Source organism: Protopterus annectens, chromosome 8.part1 (genome assembly GCF_019279795.1).
Source record: "Protopterus annectens isolate FY-2018-M chromosome 8.part1, PAN1.0, whole genome shotgun sequence".
Classification (NCBI taxonomy): domain Eukaryota; kingdom Metazoa; phylum Chordata; order Ceratodontiformes; family Protopteridae; genus Protopterus; species Protopterus annectens.
In genome coordinates, this window is record NC_056742.1 from 223,333,100 (window position 1) to 223,353,932 (window position 20,833).

Here is a 20,833-nt window from a genome sequence, read left to right on the forward strand (position 1 = left end):
AAAATTATTGATGAAATAAGAGAAAAGCTAAATGGAAGGAGAGAGAAAAACAAGCAGAGATTAAGTTTCAGAGAACCAATGAGGTAGCAGGACTGACTTGCACGAGTCATGCAGAGGATAGGATAAACAGGCGCATGAGGCTACTTGCTTCAAAAAGCCAGTGCATTTAAGGCAGTACACATACTTTGAAACTCAAGGAGAGAATTATCGTTTTGAATATCTGTTGATGGAGTATCTTAGATTTTAATAGCAAGTACAGAGAAGCTATGGCCTGTGTCGGATAGACATTTGTTGACTCTAAAGATAAGGTGGATTACTGGATTAAAGCATAAGAGTGTAGTGGGAGAATGTGTTAAGGTTCCACTGACACTGCAAAAAAATCAAATTTCAGCATATTATAAATAGGGGAGGATATAATTCATCAAGTTGTTTAATATACATTTTTGCCTCCTTATGATGGCTAATATGCAAGAAAAAATCACATAGGAATGAGACCTGCAGTGTTGTTCACATTTTTAGGAAAAAATTACAACTCCACATATGTTCTTGTTATTTGCAGTAAATTTTCGGGGTTGCTAAAGCAGGTGAAGGATTTTGTTTGGAGGAGTTTTTTCCTTATGGATTCAAGAGCCTCTATAGTGTTTGCAGTAAGCAGAAATAGTCTGAAAAGTTTCTCTCAGATGGTTAAGTAGGGGGACATAGAAAGTGCTGAATCATAGAAAATGTACAGGTATTTAAAGAAGGAGACTGATTCTGCAGGTTTGGAGTTGACTGACAGGAATGGGATAAAGTAAGGGAGAGATGGCAGTGTTACTTGAGCACTGAAGAACATGTCTTTGACATAATTCCATTTGATAATTAGTTGTTTGCTATTGTCCTTCATTATGATGTTTTGTAGATCTTGCAGTAGATACTTTCTGATAGAATTTGGAGAGGCAGAGGACCTAAAGACAAGATAATCTCCATACACGATGGTATATGATAGATGCAGGTCATAAGGCAGATATGTATTAAAAATGGTGAATACTAGGGGACATGTTATTTGACCCTGTTGCACTCTAGAGTCAATGTTAGACGTTAAGGAGAAATGTTGGCCCAGTTTAACTTTGAGTTATCTTTTGAACAAGAGCAGTAGCTTCTGACCCACACAGTAATAATAGGTCTAAGGCCAGATCAGTTAATTATATTAAGAAGGAAACTAGATGGCAAGATCAAAGCCTTTATGAAAGTTTATAAAAATAATGACTGTAAGAAGGTTTTCATCTACTGCAGTAAGAATGGAGTTTGAAAAGGTGAGTAAAGCCATTCTGGCACTTTTACCATATGTAAATGCATGGTGGTACATTGTTAGATTGTTATAATAAAATATTGTTGAAGTTTCATTCATAGAAAGCTTACACAAAAAAAAGAAGTTATGTTCTTACTATAACATTCCATCTGTATTGTCGATCTTCATTCATTCTTGACAGTTGGGTTTTGGTTCCATCCTCAAAACTGACTATGTCATTGTAACAGCCTTGTGCCAGCTGGAAACTGTCGAGCTAAAGCTACGCATAGTGCCTCTCTTCCCTTCCCTACAGATCCAGTTTTCCCATAGAAATAAAAAGTGGAAGCTTTGTCTGAGCAACTGCCCTACTACCAAGCCAGGACTAGTTCCGAACCTCCAGGAGCCTTTAGAGGAAGTAGGAGGGTGGGAGGCCAAGAATAAATGAAGATTGACAACACAGATGGACTGTTATGATAAGAACATAACTTCTTTATCTGATGTTGTCAATCTTTATTCATTTGTGACAGATGGGATGGAGTCCCTAGCTACTTTATGTCCCAGGAAACTCTATGGTAGGATATTCCTGAGCACGATAAAGCTAAGGATGCTCTTTCCCTGGAGACCATATCCAATTTGTAATGAGTGATAAAGATATGAGGGGTAGCCCAAGTAGCTGCTTCACAAATGTCATTCATGGAGGCTCGAGAATGAAAGGCCACTGAAGTGGTAACTGACCTGGTAGAATGAGGCTTGACTTAATCTGATAGACTCATTTTATTTTGATGATAAAGAAAGGTGATGCAATTTCTCAACCATTTCGACAAGGTGACTTTGAAAACCGGTTTGCCTAGTCGAGTACCTGAAAAAGACAGGAACAGTTTGTCCAATTTCCTGAATGATTTTGTTCTATCTAAGTAAAAATATAATTGCCTGTGTACGTCCAACAAATGCAAACAATACTCGCCTTTGTTTGAAAAATTTGAGAAGAAAACTGGCAGGTCAGTGGATTGGTTAATGTTTGAGTCTGAGACAACCTTAGGTAAAAAGTAGGGGTTAGTCTAATGGATACTCTTGCTTTATGAAAAATTATGTATGGGCACTTTACACACAAAGCCTGCAATTCTGTTATTCTCCTGGCTGAAGTCATGGCTACCAGGAATAAGGTCTTCCAAGATAAAAATTTGATATCACAGGTGGCTGCTGGCTCAAAGGGCTGATGGATCAAAGTTTGCAAAACTAACGTCAAATTCCAAGGTTCAATGGGCTCCTTAAAAGTTGGCTTCAAATGCATAACTCCCTTTAGGAAGGTTTTGCAAATGCTGTGAGATATCAAGGAGAAATCATGGAAGCCATTATGGAAATTTGAAATAGCTGCTAAATGGACTTTGATAGTAGTAGCTGATGCTCCTGATTGGAGTAAAGTTGATAAATATTCTAATATCTTGCTAACTGAGGCTGAAAAGGGGTCAGTTCCTTTTCCTTGAGACCAGTTCACAAATCTATTCCATCTGCTAAGATAAACTTTTCTGGTGGGTGGTTTATGGGAAGTCAGAAATATCTTTTGTACTGGGAAAGATAGATTATTCTGCCTGACAATTACTGGTAGTGGAGGTCAGCTTGAGACTTTGTAGGTTGGGATGGACTAGCCCCTGTGGATGAGACAACAGTCCCAGAGTTGGGTCCAGAGTCCATGGACGGTGAACTAAGTGAGGCCAAGAAAAAGGGAAACCAGACTTGACGGGGCCAATAAGGTACAATGAGGATCATTTTGCTTCTCAACAATTGTGCTTTCTTCAAAAACTGGGGTATTAGGGGAAAGGGCAGAAAGGCATAAAGCAGTCCCAGGGGCCAATTATGTAGAAGAGCATCTCTTGGGGATTCCCCCTAAGGGGGATTAGGGTGAAGTAGCTGCTGAATTTGTGGTCCATGGGAGATGTAAACAGATCACAGCAAGGCTGACCCCCAACAACAAAAGATCTCCGTGCTACTATATGATTGAGAGACCACTCATGAGGCAGGAGAATGCATCTGCTCAATTTGTCCATGATCACATTGGAATTCCCCAGAATGTGCATTGCTATGAGAAAGTGGTTGGATGCTATCACCCATTGCCACACTCTTAGGGCTACCTGACATAAAGTGTAAGATCTGGTTCCACCCTGTTTGCTGATGTACCAGACTACTGCCATGTTGGATAGCAATTGTTCCCAAAGGGAGGGTTGACTGAAATGCCTGCATCACTAGAAGCATGGCCCTCAGTTCTAGGATGTTGATATACAAATTGGCCTCTAAGGGGGACCAAGTGCCTTGGACTGTCTTTCCCTGAAAATGCCCCCCGCCCCATCAGGGATGCATTCATGGTCACTATGGCCTTGGGCTGAGGGGGTGAAAAGGGGCAACTCTATAACTCCTCTTCTGGCTTCACCCACCAACTTAGATTCTGCCTGCATCGATTTGTTATGCAGATTGGATAAGAAATGGGGTGTGTCAACAGAGACCACTGTGATGCTCGGAGCCATTGAAGCAGCCTCATGTGTAACCTCACTTGGAGAACTAGGGTGATTGTCACTGCCATTGACCCTAATAGTTGTAAGACTAAGCAAGCTGGGACTATGTTTTGAGAGAGTATCACTTGGAGCTGTGACCTTAATCTTTGTAGTCTATGAAGAGGTAGAGCAACCACACAGGATCTTGTGTTGAATGCTGTGCTGATGAATTCTATGCTTTGAGTGGGCACCAGTTTTGACTTCTTTGTTTATTGAAATGCCTACAAAGTCTGCCAGTTGAAGACTGTATTATAAAGTGTGAAACAGTAGATGCCTGGTGGGGGTGGTAAGGAGCCAGTCGTCTAACTATTAAATCACCCAGAATCCTTGCAGCTTCAGATAAGCTGCTACCACAACCATGCATTTGGTGAACACCCTGGGGGTTGTGGTGAGGCAAAAGGGCAGTGCATGGAATTGGTAATGACTGGCTCCCAGCCAGAAGTGGAGGTATCTTCTGGAGAGCTTGTCCATTTTTATGTAGTAATACACATCCTGAAGATCTATCGAGCACATCCAACTGTCTTTCTCCAGAAACGGAAGCATAGACTGAACCGTGTCCATCCAGAATATTGTCTGTCTGATAAACTTGTTCAAGATACTGAGGTCTAGAATCAGTCACCAGTCCCCTGTCTTTTTTGGCACTAAAAAGAATCTTGAGTAAAATCTGGATCCTACTTGTTCAGGAGGGACTATTTGGATGACTCGTTTTTCATGCAGTTTTTGAATTTCTTGAGCTGCTGTGTCCCTCTGACTGGGTGGAATATCATGGATTCACCTTTGTGGCCTTGGATAATGATCAAAGGGGATATTGTAACCTGTGGTAATTATTGTCTGCACCCAGGAATTTGATGTTATTGAGTGTGGTGCAGAGAGAATCTTCTCCTGACTGCCTCCAGAGGTAAGCAATTGGGCTGTTCCTCAGGAGCACTGATAGCGTTGCCCAGAGAAAGAACCTCTGGTGCTCTGGTTGCCCGGGCTCCCTCTGCCAAGGGAGGGGCATCTTCATGATGAGTTCCCCCCTCTGGCCCAGGGGAAAAAACTTGTCACATGTGTACTGAACATACCCTTGGGACTTCCTGAGCACATCTTTCCACTCCTCTGATTCCTGGAATAGGATTATTGAGGAGTGGAAGGATGTACGCCCACAGCAGAAAGGGTCTTTCCATCTTTTTCACACCTGGCTAATGTGTCTTTAACTTTTTGGCCAAAGAATGAGGAAGCATCAGCAGGAGCATTGACAAAGGAAGACTTGAAGGGGTCCATGAAGTCACACAAGCGCATCCAGGCATGATGTCTCATGACAATGCCTGCACCCACTGCTCTGGTCGCCCCTTCAGTTGTATGTGCAATCAACTACATGGATGAGTTAGAGATGGATTCTAGGGTCACAAGCTGGCAGGCAGCCTTATCAGGTACCTCGTCAGACATTGCTCCTGCTAGGGTTCCTGACAACTCAGTGATCAGGTCCCTTTGAAGATGGGTGAAATGTCCCAAGTAAATCAGCGACCATATGGCAAAGGTCATTGAAGCATAGACCCGCTTCCCTAATCTGTCCAGTGTCCGCGACTCTCGGTTTGGAGGATGGAGAGTAGTACTCTCCTCTGTGAGTTCCTTCTTTGTGGCCACAGCCACCTCCATAGCATCTATTGCTAAACCCTTGGACCAATGGGGTTAATCCTCTGGAGGAGAGAGAATTTTGTCAGGTCCGTGTGGTATTGGTAAAATAGTATCAGGTGTCTTCCAAGCATGCTGCATGGTGAGCTTGACTAACTCACCTGCAGGCGGGGTCATCCAGGAAGAAGAAGGTTGGGCACATAAAGCCTGCAAGAAAGCAGATTCCTCAGAGGAAAGGTTGGTGGGCTTCCAGCCACCCTTCTACTTTAAGATTTCTAGGATGTCTCTGAAGGAGACATCTTCAGGGGGTGACTGAAGGGACCCTTCCCCTTCATCATAATCTGTATCCTCTGTGAGAGATTCTTCTAGAGAATCAACATGCTTCCTCTTGCACCATCTCTTACAGGCTCATCAGGGAGAGGTGTGAGGAGGACTCTTAAGAGGGGGTACTCTGCAGTAGGGTGTCTTGCTGCTCCTGTGCCTGCTGGCCCAGTGTGGTAGACTGTGACAGCTGTGAGCCAGAGGATATGTAGATATGACAGTCTGACAGAGTTGGTGCCAACTGTGAGCCTACTGATGCGAGTTCTCTCTCTATAATCTGAAAGGCAGGCCCACCTGAAGAGAGATGGCAGCCCAGAACCAAGAAAGAAACCTTGGAACTGGGGTCACACCCCGCTCCAAGGAGCCCACCTCCAGAGAAGGAGCCATGAGAGGACTCATAACTGTCAAAGCAACCAGAACCATATACAGCACCATGGAAAAATTGGAGCCATACTAGGGATTCCTGAGCCAGCAGCCAAGTCAGGGTCCCGTGGGTGGGTTGGCTCCAACTGAACCGAGGTTCACAGAGTGGGTTCTGGGACCGAGGTAAAATCCACCACCAGTAGCAAAGACGCTGGCACCAGGTGAGGAATCGGCATTGAGGGCTCCAAATCCTTGTGAGGAGGTTGAAGGAAAAAGATAAGGAGTCCCAGGAGAAAAATAAACTCAGCTCCAGGTGTGAGGTCCTAGATGGAGTTGGAATACCTCTGGCCGCCAAGAGCTGATCCACCAATCTAACTACATAATGCTCCAAAAGGTTCCTGGTGGAATGAATAGACATCCACAAGGGAGATTCTGGATATTCAATATAAGGACTGAGCTGCTGACCAACAAAGGGGTCAATAGATGGGGAATAATCGAGTCCTGGCTATGAGTTCGACCTTCGGCACCAAGGTCAATTGACCAAAGGCTTGTTTTGGGGGGAAGTGACCAGTTTTACAGAGGAAACTATTGTTGGTGCTGAGTGGGTCTTAGGTACCGTGGAAGGGGTCAGTACCATAGTAGCTTTCATCGGTTCCACAGGAAAAGATGGCACTGTGGAAGGGGTCATAGTCTCCAGTGCTGAGATGGTTGTCAGTGCCAATCTGGATTGTTTAGACTTCAGTTCCAAGGAAACATGGCCTTTGGATGAGTTCAGTTCCTGAGACTGAGAAGACGCAGGGATGGAGTGGCCCCACTTTTTTACTTCTTTTTTAGGAGGGTTTGACACTTCCTCCTCAGACAAAGCTTCTGAAAATGTTTTTTTTTTTAACAACCCTTTGAGTATCAATTTGTTGTGACACTCTGCAAGGGTCCGGGCAGTAAACCCCTTACAGTGCTCACACAAAGGCTGAATTTCTGAGTGTGGCACCCCCAAACAATAAACGCATGAAAGATACCCATCAGAGTGGGAATCTTTCTGCCACATTTCTCACATTGCTTAAATCCAGTTGTACCTTTTGGTTTGTCAGCCATTGTTAGATAGAGTACAAAATGAACAGCCATTCATGCTTATCACCCTCACAAACAACAACAGTAAAAACAAGACAAGTTAAAGTTTTTTTTTTTCTTTTTTGTAAATCGTACCAATGATGGTAGCAAGAGGGATACCCAAAAGGGGTAAAGAAGAAATAGAAATGAAAAGAAAAGGGGTGAAAAATACCAACAATGGTATTTAAGAGTTACCAGAGGTATGAGGGAAGGGTGGGGCCTATACCAACTATGGTAATGAAGAAATACCAAATAGGCAAAATATAGGAAAAAACAGCACTCACATGCAAATAGTCATTAATTCAGTAATAAAATACAAAAACGACCAAGAAAAGGAGTTATAACGAAGAAATATTTTTAGAAAAATTGAAAAAAATAAAGCACTTAGCTTGAGAGCACGGCCTGATGAATCCTGAAACTCTACATGGCAAACGAGATCTGAAGGTAAGAGAAGAGAGGCACTATGGGTAGCATTAGTGTGAGAATTTCTGACTGGTGCAAGCTTGTTACAATGGCCGAGTCAGTTCCAAGGACAGAACAGAAACCCAACTGTCATGAATGAATGAATGAAGACTGACAACATCAGATGCTTTGTTAGAACAGGTAGTAAACAAATCAGGATGTAATCAACACTACAGTTATTTTTGAAAGGGGAAGAACAGGGGATTATTTACATGATGTGGGCATGTTCCTTAACAAAGTGATATATATATATATATATATATATATATATATATATATATATATATATATATATATATATAAAACAGAGTGTAAATAAAATTTGATCTTTGCAAAGGTGTTCTTTGTACTAGTGTCATCAAGGTATTCTTGCACATCTAGCAGCTTCTTCCTTAGCTTAAAAGTCAAAAGTCAGTTATTTAAGACCAAGTCTTAGGGTGTTAAAGGCCTTAAACTTTTTGTATATCTTCCAACAGTCCTATTAATTTCTCTGTAGACTTATTTGAGATAAGAGAATTGCCTGACCTGTTTACTCCACTGGAAAAAAAAAAAAACATTTTTGCCTTCTTACACATTTTGGCCTTCTTATGATGGTTAAAATATTTGTTCCTAGAATTTATGTTTTTTCCCTGTCCTTCCAAATGATATTCCTGAGGATCAAGAGCTCGGGTAAACTGAAGACTTAAAAGGTTTTATGATAAATTTTTGTATTACAGTATAGGATGACATTATTATTTTTAAATTAAATACTATAATTGTGAAGACAGCATAAGTAATGTCTAGGGATTGGGTGTTAAAAAATTGGGTTTATTTAGTATGGACTAATGAATTATTTAGGGTGTACATAGGCTAAGAGGACTTGATCTTTAGGGAGTATAGTATTGGAAAGGGGTTGGAACTTTTGGAGGGCTTATTAGAAATGATACCACCCAAGACAGAGTGATTGGTTAAATGAAATTTTGTCCTGGACGGCTCCTTGGTAAGGACTGTGATGTGAGGTCAGAAAGTTATTTCTAATAGTTTCTTTTTTCAGGACTAAACACATTAATGTTCAAGTCACCAAGAATCATCAGGAATGGAGAAAAGAGATTTTGACAATAGGGATGACTGCAATAATGGGTACATAGAATAGACAAGAGGAGGCTGGAATTCATCATAGAAAACTGACAAATTAACCAAGGTAATGGGATCAAATAATTCGAAAGAGAAGGTTAAGAGAATGGAAGAGGCCAAGAATACATTTGGACTGCAGGCTAGAGACATTGTTCCCTATTAAGGATCAATATCAGAGTGTGGGCAAAGAAATAGGATCCTGAGTTAAAGACCAGCACTGTTAGTGTTTATGTTTGAATCTAAAAGAGAAGCTGATGTTAAAAATAGAATAGTTAGTAGGGCATATAGACTATTGCATGATAACTATAAAAATCAATCAGAGGAGGTTAGAAAGGATTGGGCAGAGAGACTGGATAGCCAAATCACAAAAAAACAATGAGAGCATATATATGGTTCTCAAGTATACAAGAAAGTCTAGAAGATTTAGAATTTTTGCTTGGAATTGTCTGGATGGGTATTTTTATACCCCATTCAGACTCCAAAAAACCTATCCTCAGGTAGACAGCAAATGTTAGAGGTATGATGGGGAAAAAAGAGTTAACTGGGAGATATTTTGGGGAGTGTAATGAGTTAGCAGACTTTACAAATTTCTTGCAAACAGGTGTTACTAAGGAAATTAATTTTTGAGCTTCAATACAGGATCTGAATTGTCTAAACACAGTAAAGCCTTGCTGAGTTTAATTCTGATATTTGCCAAAAAAAGCAATTGCTACAAAATAGAAATCAAAGTCTAAACCAACCATATTAAAAGTAGGGAATATAGTAATAGAGATTCGTGAACAGGAACTGGGATCTTTAGAAAAAGGTCAGAACAAATTACATAGAAAAATGAAAATAATGGAAAATACACGCAGAATAATGTTTTGGAGGAGGAATGAGGTTTAAGGGAAGGGAGGATTCGCATAATCTATATAATGTTCAATTGACAATAACTGTATAGAAGATCATATGTAATGCATTATGTTTACAACTAAAAATGTATCAATATGGTGCATTTTCATTGATGTAAAGGTATGACTGTCTATGTCATAACTGATGATTCTATAAAGATATTTTCTGCTTTAAAAAACATAAATCACCATGCTGGATTTAGCAGGTGTACATCTGCATGTATGGGGGGGGGGTAAAGGAGAGGTTTAATATTAGCAGATGGGAAGGGAGAGTAAGGTATATGACAGAAGTTTTGATTATGGTAGCAGAATGGATTAATATGATCAGTAAAACGTGAGTTATAGAAAAGTGAATACTATCTGAGGAGAAGGAGGAAGTACTGCTACATAGATTGAAACAGAAATGGTATTTGATAAGTATTAGGCAATTGATACTTGTGGTCTTTTATTGTGTGATCCTAAAAGCTGGGAAAAAGAAAGTCCATCAAAGAAGTGAACTTAATCAAGGCATAAAAGAGGACTATTATGTCAAGGCTCATTTTGAGTATTCCACTAGGTGTGGGTATTATCTGTCTTATAGTTTACACTATAAATATTTAGTAGTCCAAGCAGAAACCTAGGATGGTTTGGGGGAGGAAGTGAGGCAGTGAACTGTACAACATGGAACTCTAGGTGTTGTGGTCAGTGTGCATGATTAAAGTGCACATCTCTGGAACTAGGAATAGTAACTAGTACAACAAAAATTAGAGATAAAATAAATGTACTTCTTGGAGACTGAACTCATGGAGGGATGAGTCACAGCAGCTGATATTTTGTAAAATGCAATTAAGATATTGGAGGAGGAAGACCTGTAATGATGTGTGTGGTGAATGTAAAGTCTAGGTTGCAAACAGACTTAAGGAATGTAGATGAGCAGAATTTTATGGCAAAGAGTAAAGGGGGAGGTAAAGCAAATGTATAATCAGAAGACACTTGATTAAAAGATCACTTTCGATTATTGTTTTTAAAAATAATTTATGTAAATGTACTGTAATGGCCGAGGATGCCATAACTCAGTCACAACTACATTAAAAAAATGAGTATACATGCTAATTACAAGTCTCATAAAACAGAAAGATGCAGGAAATTACTTAACAAATGTTATAAGAAGGGACAAAATACTTTACTTAAAGTATTGTAAAAAGGTGCATTTATTTTGGATGGTCCAGAATGCAGGTTCATATTGTCAAATGCTTATGTGTACTACTACTACTATTATTATTATTATTATTATTATTATTATTATTATTATTATTATTATTATTATTACTATTATTATTATTATTATTACTATTACTATTACTATTATTATTATTACTATTATTATTATTATTATTATTATTATTATTATTATTATTATTATTATTATTATTATTACTATTATTATTATTATTACTATTATTATTATTATCACTATTAAGCTACTGGTTAACTGGAAGGGACATACTCTGATGAGTTATTTCATCCTCTCTTTTTTTTTCTATCTCTTCAGAGCACACTCAAGCAAATCTGCAGTCTGCGGCTACCACTCCACCCATACAGTATAAGAAGGAATCAGTACTGCAAACTAAACAAGGATATACATTTTGAGCCTCAAGAGCAGGGTCAGTCCTCCCAGACATTCTACTTGTATTTTTTATGAGAGTGAAGCTATTACATTAGCAGTATTTCTTAGTAGTTCTCAGCTTGCTAATAAAACTGACTGTTGTAGCCTTGTGTCCCGCCCCCGCAAGTACAGTAATCCTAACTGTCCAATAGATAGTATACATTTAATTCACATCCCTGTGACTAAATTAACCATCAAGCAGCCCTCTCAGTGCTTTCTGCCTTAGTTTGTATCACTTGGAGGCCCACCTGTTTATTTGCTTCTCTATACATTCCCCTTCATTGCTAATGTATCTCCCTACTGTAATCTGTGCACAAACTGGTTAGTAAACAGCAAGTCAATGTGAAGACACACTCCCAAACTTAATAAACTTTGCTGTCTCTTCTCTCCTTCACCTTACAGGTAGTTTGTATTATTACTTACCCCTCTGAGGCCTTCACTGATTTCCACTGATTGCCTCTCTGGTATCTTTGCATTCCACCTGGTTTACACCCCTTGTGCTATCTCCCTCCCCTAATACAAAGTCTATATTAGAATCCTGCTGAGCATGGAGCCATCTTTAAATTTCTAGTCTCCCACCAGGACACAAGTGCTCCTCAGCAATTACATTCTGCTTGCCGGTAAGCCATTACACCTCAGGAATTTCTTTTAAAAGTGTTCAGATTTGTAAAGTAATACTTACTTTTTCTTTTGTCTTGGATGGCTCTGCCCCACTCCGTTCACCCTCGCTAACGCTCGGGCTCTGTCCGCTCCCCTGCCCTGCCCCTATTCCCTCCCACCCCACTACGTCTACATTTATAGTAATCACAGCCACACCCACAGCTCACCCTCACATCACCTCCACCAATCACAGCTCCTCAAGTCATATCATATTATAACACACCAACTTGCTCCACACAAAATACTCCCAATCACTCTCATTCCCACTAGGTATTTTTTATATCACCCACACTACTTCCTCATCCACAAATAGTGCAACCCTATAATTCCTATTCAGACCCCCCCACCTAGAAGCAACTTAAACTTTATAACCATGACTATCACGCAACTAAGTCTAGTCTGTCTTCTCATAATTCTTTACAACACCACAAGTTATGACTCTAGCAATATCCCTAAACTTAGTAGCACAACATTGCATTATGCACTCTCGTATACAGACACCACACATTATAATAATATCTGCCCACAGTTATTCAAGAACTACATAATGGACCAATTCAGGACTAAACACATATGCTCTCATTCCTACTCCAAAAAAACACAATACTATCTCACACTCCTCACCAAAGTCCAACATCTGTATAACCATTTTAACTCCAGGCTCACCATAAGTGGGGATATCCACCACAACCCAGGCCCAAATCCATCCTGTCCAACGCAAACTGCTCCAACACAAATGTCAGAACATAACATCCCCACTTTCTTCATCCCTGGGCAAATCAACAACAGCAGCAAAACCAACCATCTTTTAATGCTAAATATTAATATTAAAAGTATCAAAAATAAAATACCTGAACTCCGGGCCACAATAGCACACTACTCCCTAGACATAGTTGCTTTAACAGAAACCTGGCTAAATAAAAACATAGCTAACTCAGAAGTTCTCCCTAACGGCTACAATATCATTAGACAAGACAGACCCCTTCGTAAAGGGGGTGGAACTGCCTTACTGTACAAGTCAAACTTAACTGTCCATCAATTACCAAACTCCTACCCCTCCCCCAATAATTGGGACATACTTATCTCACAACTTCAACTTCACCCTAAAAAGGTCATCACCACAATTGTGATCTATATTCCACCTGGTAATACACCTGCTAGCCTTGAAGACTTCTTATCCTGGTGCTCTTCCACATACTCACAAGAAACCCTTATTCTGGGGACTTCAACCTAGATTGGTTCACCTGTATATCAGAACCACCAAGTAATCTAATAAATCTCCATGGCTACCAGCAGCTAGTCCAAATTCCAACTAGATGTGATAAAAAATCTAAAAGGGAATCCATCCTTGACTGGGTCCTAACTAACAACCCCACATTGTACCCTCACACAGGCAGTCTCCCAGACACCTTAAGTGACCACAACATAATATACTTTATACGTAGTAGAACAAGCATATGCAAAACCACTAACTATATATCCACTAGAAACACAAAAAAATTCTCTCCAGAGGTCCTCAACACTTTACTCTGTAACTGTGACTGGACCCCCCATAAAAACCCTCCCACTTGACCCGGCTGTATCATATTTCAACAAAACATTTCTACAACACCTAGACACTGTTGCTCCATTGCACAAAATCAAGATTAGAACCACTACAAACCCCTGGTTCAGTAAAGAAACCAAACACATCCTCAAGTCCAGAGACACTGCCTGGCTTTACTATAAAAAAAAAACAAAGAAACACAAAGCCTAACTAAGTACCAAGAACTGCACAACTGTGCAAAAAAATGCATTAGGCTGGACAAAAAATCCTACTACACAACATTACAAACTAAATATCAACACAACCCGCAAAAATTTTGGAAAAATGTAAACCAGCTACCAAAATCCACCCGAAAGGCTACCCCCAAACCAACCACCCCTGACACTAAAATTCCCATCGAAACACAATTCAGCTCCCACTTTGTAAACTCAATTCTATCCTTAGTATCACAGGACAGTTCCTTCCTCACTAGCCCCCCAACACAAATAATGCTAATACAAGCTTTACCCTCAAAACAGTTTTCACCACTTCAATCAAAAGCATGCTCTCCAAACTAAAAACCTTATCAACAGCAGCCGTCCTACTCCTCAGCTATTTCTTGAAACTCACAGCAGATGATATTGCTATCCCAGTCTCCACTCTCATGAACAGATCAATTGTTAAAAACTATGTGCCCAAACTCTGGAAAATATCCTATGTTACACCCATACATAAAGGCGGGACCTCCACTGAACTTAATAACTACAGACCCATTGCTTTACTCTCCCCCCTGGCCAAAATCCTAGAAAAATGCATCCATACCCAGATGCTAAACTATCTCCTAGACAGCAACATCCTGTCACCTACTCAGCATGGTTTCAGACCTGCCCATAGTACCACTACAGCCCTCCTCTGCTTCACAGACACAGTAAACCATCTCAAAATGAAGGCCTACAAGTGTCAAATCTTTTTTTGGATATGTCCAAAGCATTTGACACAGTCTCACACCAAATCCTGCTAAACAAACTAAACCAATATCATCTATCAAATTCCACTCTTACCTGGTTCCAAAGCTACTTAACTGACAGGTACCAAGCTGTGAAATGGGAAAATTCTCTCTCTCCTCAGCTGCCCATAACTATAGGAGTCCCACAGGGTTCTATCTTAGGACCACTACTATTCACAGTCTTCACAAATGACCGTCATACCTCCACACAGCATGCATTTATAATTCAGTATGCAGATGATCCTACCTTAATCTGTGCCGCACAAAACATTCCCACCCTCCTACAAACAACTCAACTAGCATTCTCTGACGTTGAAAACTACCTTACCAAAGTCCAACTTATCCTCAATCCAAAGAAAACTCAGCTTATGATTATAACCAGTTCTAACAAAAACACTAACAGTCAATTCAGTATCTACTCCACTAATGCTACTCCAATTGCTCCAGTGGCAAAGGCTAAGCTATTGGGAATAACCATAGACTCTCACCTAAAATTTGATAGTCATCTCAACTTAACTATTAAAAAAGTACATGCCACACTGGGGTCGCTCTACTGTATCAAACCATTTCTTTCCAACAACACAAGATGAGCCATTGCTTGCTCCCAACTTCTATCCACCCTACTCTATGCATCTCCCATTTTGACTAATCTCAACAAAACTGAACTAAGCAAAATAGAAGCCTGCTATAACAGATATTATATAGGTGAAACTAAAAGAGAGTTTCGTATTAGGTTAGGTGAGCACATTAGAGACATAAGACATAAAAGGGAAAATAAATTTATTGCCACACATTTTAGTGTTTATCATAATAGTGATGCTTCATTTTTAACAGGAACAGTTTTAGAAAGTGTGAAATGTCTTTGTAATGATGAAAATGCTTTGAAATATAACTTACAATATAAGGAAAGTATTTTTATTTTGAAATACAATACAATGACACCCTGTGGACTGAATAATGAAATAAACTGGAGGTGTCTGCTTTAAAACTTTTGAACATAATTGTTTAATTAATTGTTTAATTAATTGCTATGAGTATATATATATATATATATATATATATATATATATATATATATGTATATATATATATATATATATATATATATCCATTCTTTCAGTGAGAATGTATACTCTTGAAAGGTGGTTACACCGAGGCGCTGGAGAATAAAGAATTTGCTTTTGGATTTGACTTTGGTTCCTGTTTTTCGATTTCTGACTTCTGAATATTTTGCTGTTTTGGTATTGTTTTGGATCAGAGTTGTTTCTATCTGAAGGTGTGTGGAGTGGAGTTTGTGCAATCATCCAGGGATGTCGACTGATCCTAATTTGGATATTCCCAGGGTTTTTCGGGAGAACACAGCTTTGCAACAAGGTACTGTAGGGGCTGAAAGCTCTATGATTTATTCTGCTCAACAGAGAACTATTGAGCAGTTTTTTTCAGGTTCTAGACCTGCTGTAAATGTTTCTGCACATGTTCCTGTGGATGCATGTCAACCTGAAGTGAGAGACTGTCAATTTTTTTATCAATTTTTGCAAGAAAGAAATAAAAGAGTGCTTGACCCTTTTGTTTCTGTGGGACATAAATTTCAAAGTGTGTCTCCAGAAATCAGAGAACTGTATCAAAAATATGACAGGTTGATTGAGAAAGAGACAAGGGTGCACTTTAACATTTTAGGTTTGCAAAAATATATTAGCTTGAATATTACACCTAGAGGTCCTAGATTCGTAAAGAATCCTAGTACACCATCTGACTTGAATTGTGCTGCTGATAAGAAATTTAAGGAACGCTGGTTCATAGCAGCACACAAGTGTGTAATAGAGTGGCTTCACATTCTGTTGGAAAGGGACCAGCTCAAACATCAGTCTCTTAAACAGGAGCTGGTTTCTTTCACATAGTATTAGTTCATCTGTGAGTCTAGAAAATATGAAGTCTTTCATGGAGAAGACTAATGAGAGACTGAATAATCTAGAGAATGAACTTGTGAAACAAAAGAAAACAAAATTAATACGTGATATCAATGAATATGAAGCAGGGACTGCATTTTCTTACCCTCCTAATTGGACAGAACATAAGCGGAAACAATGTAGGAGGGTAAGATTCACTGATGCACCGTTGTCTTCTTCTTTTGCTTCTTCAGGGGAAGAGTTTAGGTCGGACATCAGTATGGAATTTCCAGAATTACCTAGACCAGCACAACCACGTAGGATGCAACAGGAGTTTAACAATGGAGGCTTGCAGTATCAGGAATGAACATTTCAACAGGGACAGGAACGCCTGAGAAGTTATGAGCAAGAAGATGTTTCTGTTCAGAAATTCAATCAACCTGACAATTTTCGTCAGAATCGGAGGTATGGACAACAATATAACAACAAAAAATTTAAACAGTAATGACTTTAATGATAAAAGTATTGTTCTAAATTTATCTGGTTGTGATTTGTCTGATGAACAGTTTGCTGTGTTATGTTTAGGTTTAAAGTTTATACCTACTGTTTTTCCTAAAGAATATTTGATACAGCAAGATATTTTCAAATTTCTTAGGAAGATACATTTGAAAGTTCATTTTAGCAGGGACCAAGGATATTCTAATTCTGCACATGGAGGCTTTTCTTCAAGTGAATCTGAGGGTAGTTTTTATTCATGTGATGAATGTATAAGTAATGATGATGTGCAATTTTCTATTGTTGGCAATGCAATAGATATGTCTTATGTAGCTTCTTCTAACAAATGTATTCCGCCTTTTATTAACCAGAGAGCTATTCATTATGGCTCCATGATTAAATTTGAATGTGAGAATATATGTAGAAATATGAAATTGAATAGATGTAATAGTTTATATAACTTAACTTATAAAGAATGGAGTGCTTTAAAAGAATTATGTGACAGGAAGGATATTATTATTAAACCTTCCGATAAGGGAAACAAAATTGTTATAATGAGTGTTGTGCAATATTTTGAGATGTGTATGAATCATTTGCAGGATGAAACAACATATGAAAGAAGCAATATGATTTATTATCAAAAGGCTGTTACAAAATTTAAACACATGTTGGACAGGGGAGTCAGGCTGGGGTTTTTTACAGAGAAGGATGTGAGGAATAGGTTAGATAATGATAGAAAGGACCTAGCTGTATTTTTTTGTTTACCAAAAATACATAAGAACTTATATAACCCCCCAGGTCGACCCATTATTTCAGCCTGCAACTATTTCCTACATAACACTGGTTTGATTTTACATAGAATATGTTTACCATATGTAGTTAAATCTCCAGTTTACATCAAAGATAGTATGGAATTTTTAAACAAAATATCCTCTATCTCTTGGAGCAACAAAATGTATTGGTTGGTTATGGATGTTAAAAGTCTATATACCTCTATTAGACATGATGATGGCCTCAATGCAGTGAGATCTTCTTTAAAAGACAACCCTTCTGTTGATTTCATAGTAGATTTGTTGGATTTTTGTTTAAAGAATAATTATTTTATTTTTAATGATGTTTTGTATCGGCAGAAACAAGGTACAGCAATGGGGGCAGCTTTTGCCCCCATGTATGCCAATTTGTTTATGAATTTTTTTGAAAGGAAATTTCTATTTGAGTTAAATTTTATGAAATGTAATGTGTTATTTTATTTTCGTTACATAAATGATTTGATTTTTATTTGTGATGGTGGTTTTGATTCAGTTAATGAATTTTGACAGACTTACATGGTAACCCATTTGGGTTAGAATTTGATGGAATACAGAAGGGAAATAAAGTAATATTCTTGGATCTTGTTTTGGAGGGTACAGAACATGGTAAAATTATATCAAATATACATAGGAAGTTTATAGATGGTAATCAATACCTTCATGCATCTAGTTGCCATCCTGTGCATACTTTGGAAGCTCTCCCTTATGGGGAATTGGCAAGGGTATCTAGATTATGTAACACACAAGAAAATTTACAAAGGGAATGGGATATCACATATAATATGTTTTGAAAAGAGGGTACAGTGTGAATATTTTAGAAAATGCCCTTATGAAGGTAAAAAGGAGAATAATATGGTAAGGAATAAATGTAATAAGGTGAACATCACCATTATAAGAAATATCATCTGGCAACCAGTGATAAAACTTGTAAGGATATTTATTTTGTCTCTACATATAATGTAAAAGTGGAGACATAAAGGATGTAGTGGAACATTTTGGAAATTTTTAGTGAAAGACAAGGTGTTGATGCACATTTTGCCACAAAACCTTTATTCTCCTATAAAAGGGGAAGAAATTTGAAAGATATGGTGGTACATGGTAAATTTGTAATGCCAAAATTTTGTTTACCAAGACCACTAAGTGAATTTAGTACAAGATGTTGCAGTAGATGCAGTGTTTGTAGGAATATAGTTAGAACATTTAATTATATTAACAACATTAGGTTCACAGTAAGAGATAGTTTTACCTGTAGAAGCAAGGAGTTGTGTATGCTTTACACTGTCCCTGTGGATTATATTATATAGGTGAAACTAAAAGAGAGTTTCATTAGGTTAGGTGAGCACATTAGAGACATAAGACATAAAAGGGAAAATAAATTTATTGCCACACATTTTAGTGTTTATCATAATAGTGATGCTTCATTTTTAACAGGAACAGTTTTAGAAAGTGTGAAATGTCTTTGTAATGATGAAAATGCTTTGAAATATAACTTACAATATAAGGAAAGTATTTTATTTTGAAATACAATACAATGACACCCTGTGGACTGAATAATGAAATAAACTGGAGGTGTCTGCTTTAAAACTTTTTTGAACATAATTGTTTAATTAATTGTTTAATTAATTGCTATGAGTATATATATATATCCATTCTTTCAGTGAGAATGTATACTCTTGAAAGGTGGTTACACCGAGGCACTGGAGAATAAAGAATTTGCTTTTGGATTTGACTTTGGTTCCTGTTTTTCGATTTCTGACTTCTGAATATTTTGCTGTTTTGGTATTGTTTTAGATCAGAGTTGTTTCTATCTGAAGGTGTGTGGAGTGGAGTTTGTGCTATAACAGATTTGCCCGCTTTGCTGCAAATTGCTCATATAGAACTCATCACTGTACTGCTTTGAGACAGCTCCAATGGCTTGAACTGACCAACCTCCTAGCCTGCAATCAGCTCTGCCTCTGTCATTCTATCTATTACCTCCCCAATAAGTGTCCTGCCCTCAAAAACCTAGTACAACATCACTCAGCCAAAAGGCCTCTTAGATCATCAAGCAAACTACTACTAGAAGTCACCAACAGCTACAATAGCTTTGGAGATGCACTATATAGTAGTTCAGTGGCTAAAAAATGGAACTCTGTCCATACAAGCAATCAAAATACATCATCCAAAGCCTCCTTTAAAGACCTCATCAGGCAACATCTCAAGGAAAGTTGGCAGTGCCATGATTGCTCCCCAGGCTAGTGAAAGTGGATAACACATACATACTAAATCTAGAGCACTTGATAATAGTTTTCAATCTTACTCACAAACACTGCCTAATCTACAATGTATGTACTGTACCTGTGTACTATGTATGTATTCGACCTATGTTCCAAATTTCAGCTGTACACCACAAATCTATTAATTGCCTTTATTTTTAAAATTAACATTTTTTTGTTTGTTCTCTCCACTGTAACTGTTTATGTGCCGCATACCACTGTAAAAACATGTCTCCTGTAATTTTTGTGTATACTGATCATGTGTAAATAACTAAATGTTTCTGTAAGTTTTCTTTATGGAGCTTTTCTCCCTGGGCCTCTGCTGAAAAGGGGCCTTTTCGACTCAGTCAGACACCCCCGGTTAACAAATGTAAAATAAATAAAATAAATAAATAAAGTGTTTACAGGCAAACTCAAAGATCCTGATCAAGTTTAGCAGACTGGTTTGCCTAAAGACTGACCATAAACCAGAAGCTCACAAATGCAGTTTCTCAATGTGTAAAGTGCTTGGAAAGCAAACAAATGCAATAACACTATCCAGCACAAAAGTACACAACAATCAAATACAGTGCAATTGATTTTATTTTTAGTCCAAAGCCCACAGATAAATTAGTTTCAGCACAAGGCCTTCATCAGTATTTAATCTGTTTAGGCCAGAAGACTGCTACATATAACATTTGGTGACCAGGACAAAGAAAATAAAGTGCAATGAATATAAATAGCAAAATAAACACATTGCTGCATACTTTTGACATATATATATATATATATATATATATATATATATATATATATATATATATATATATATTCATTATAAGGGCAAATATAGCTATGAATGAATTTATGAACCTTAAAATGACTTATTT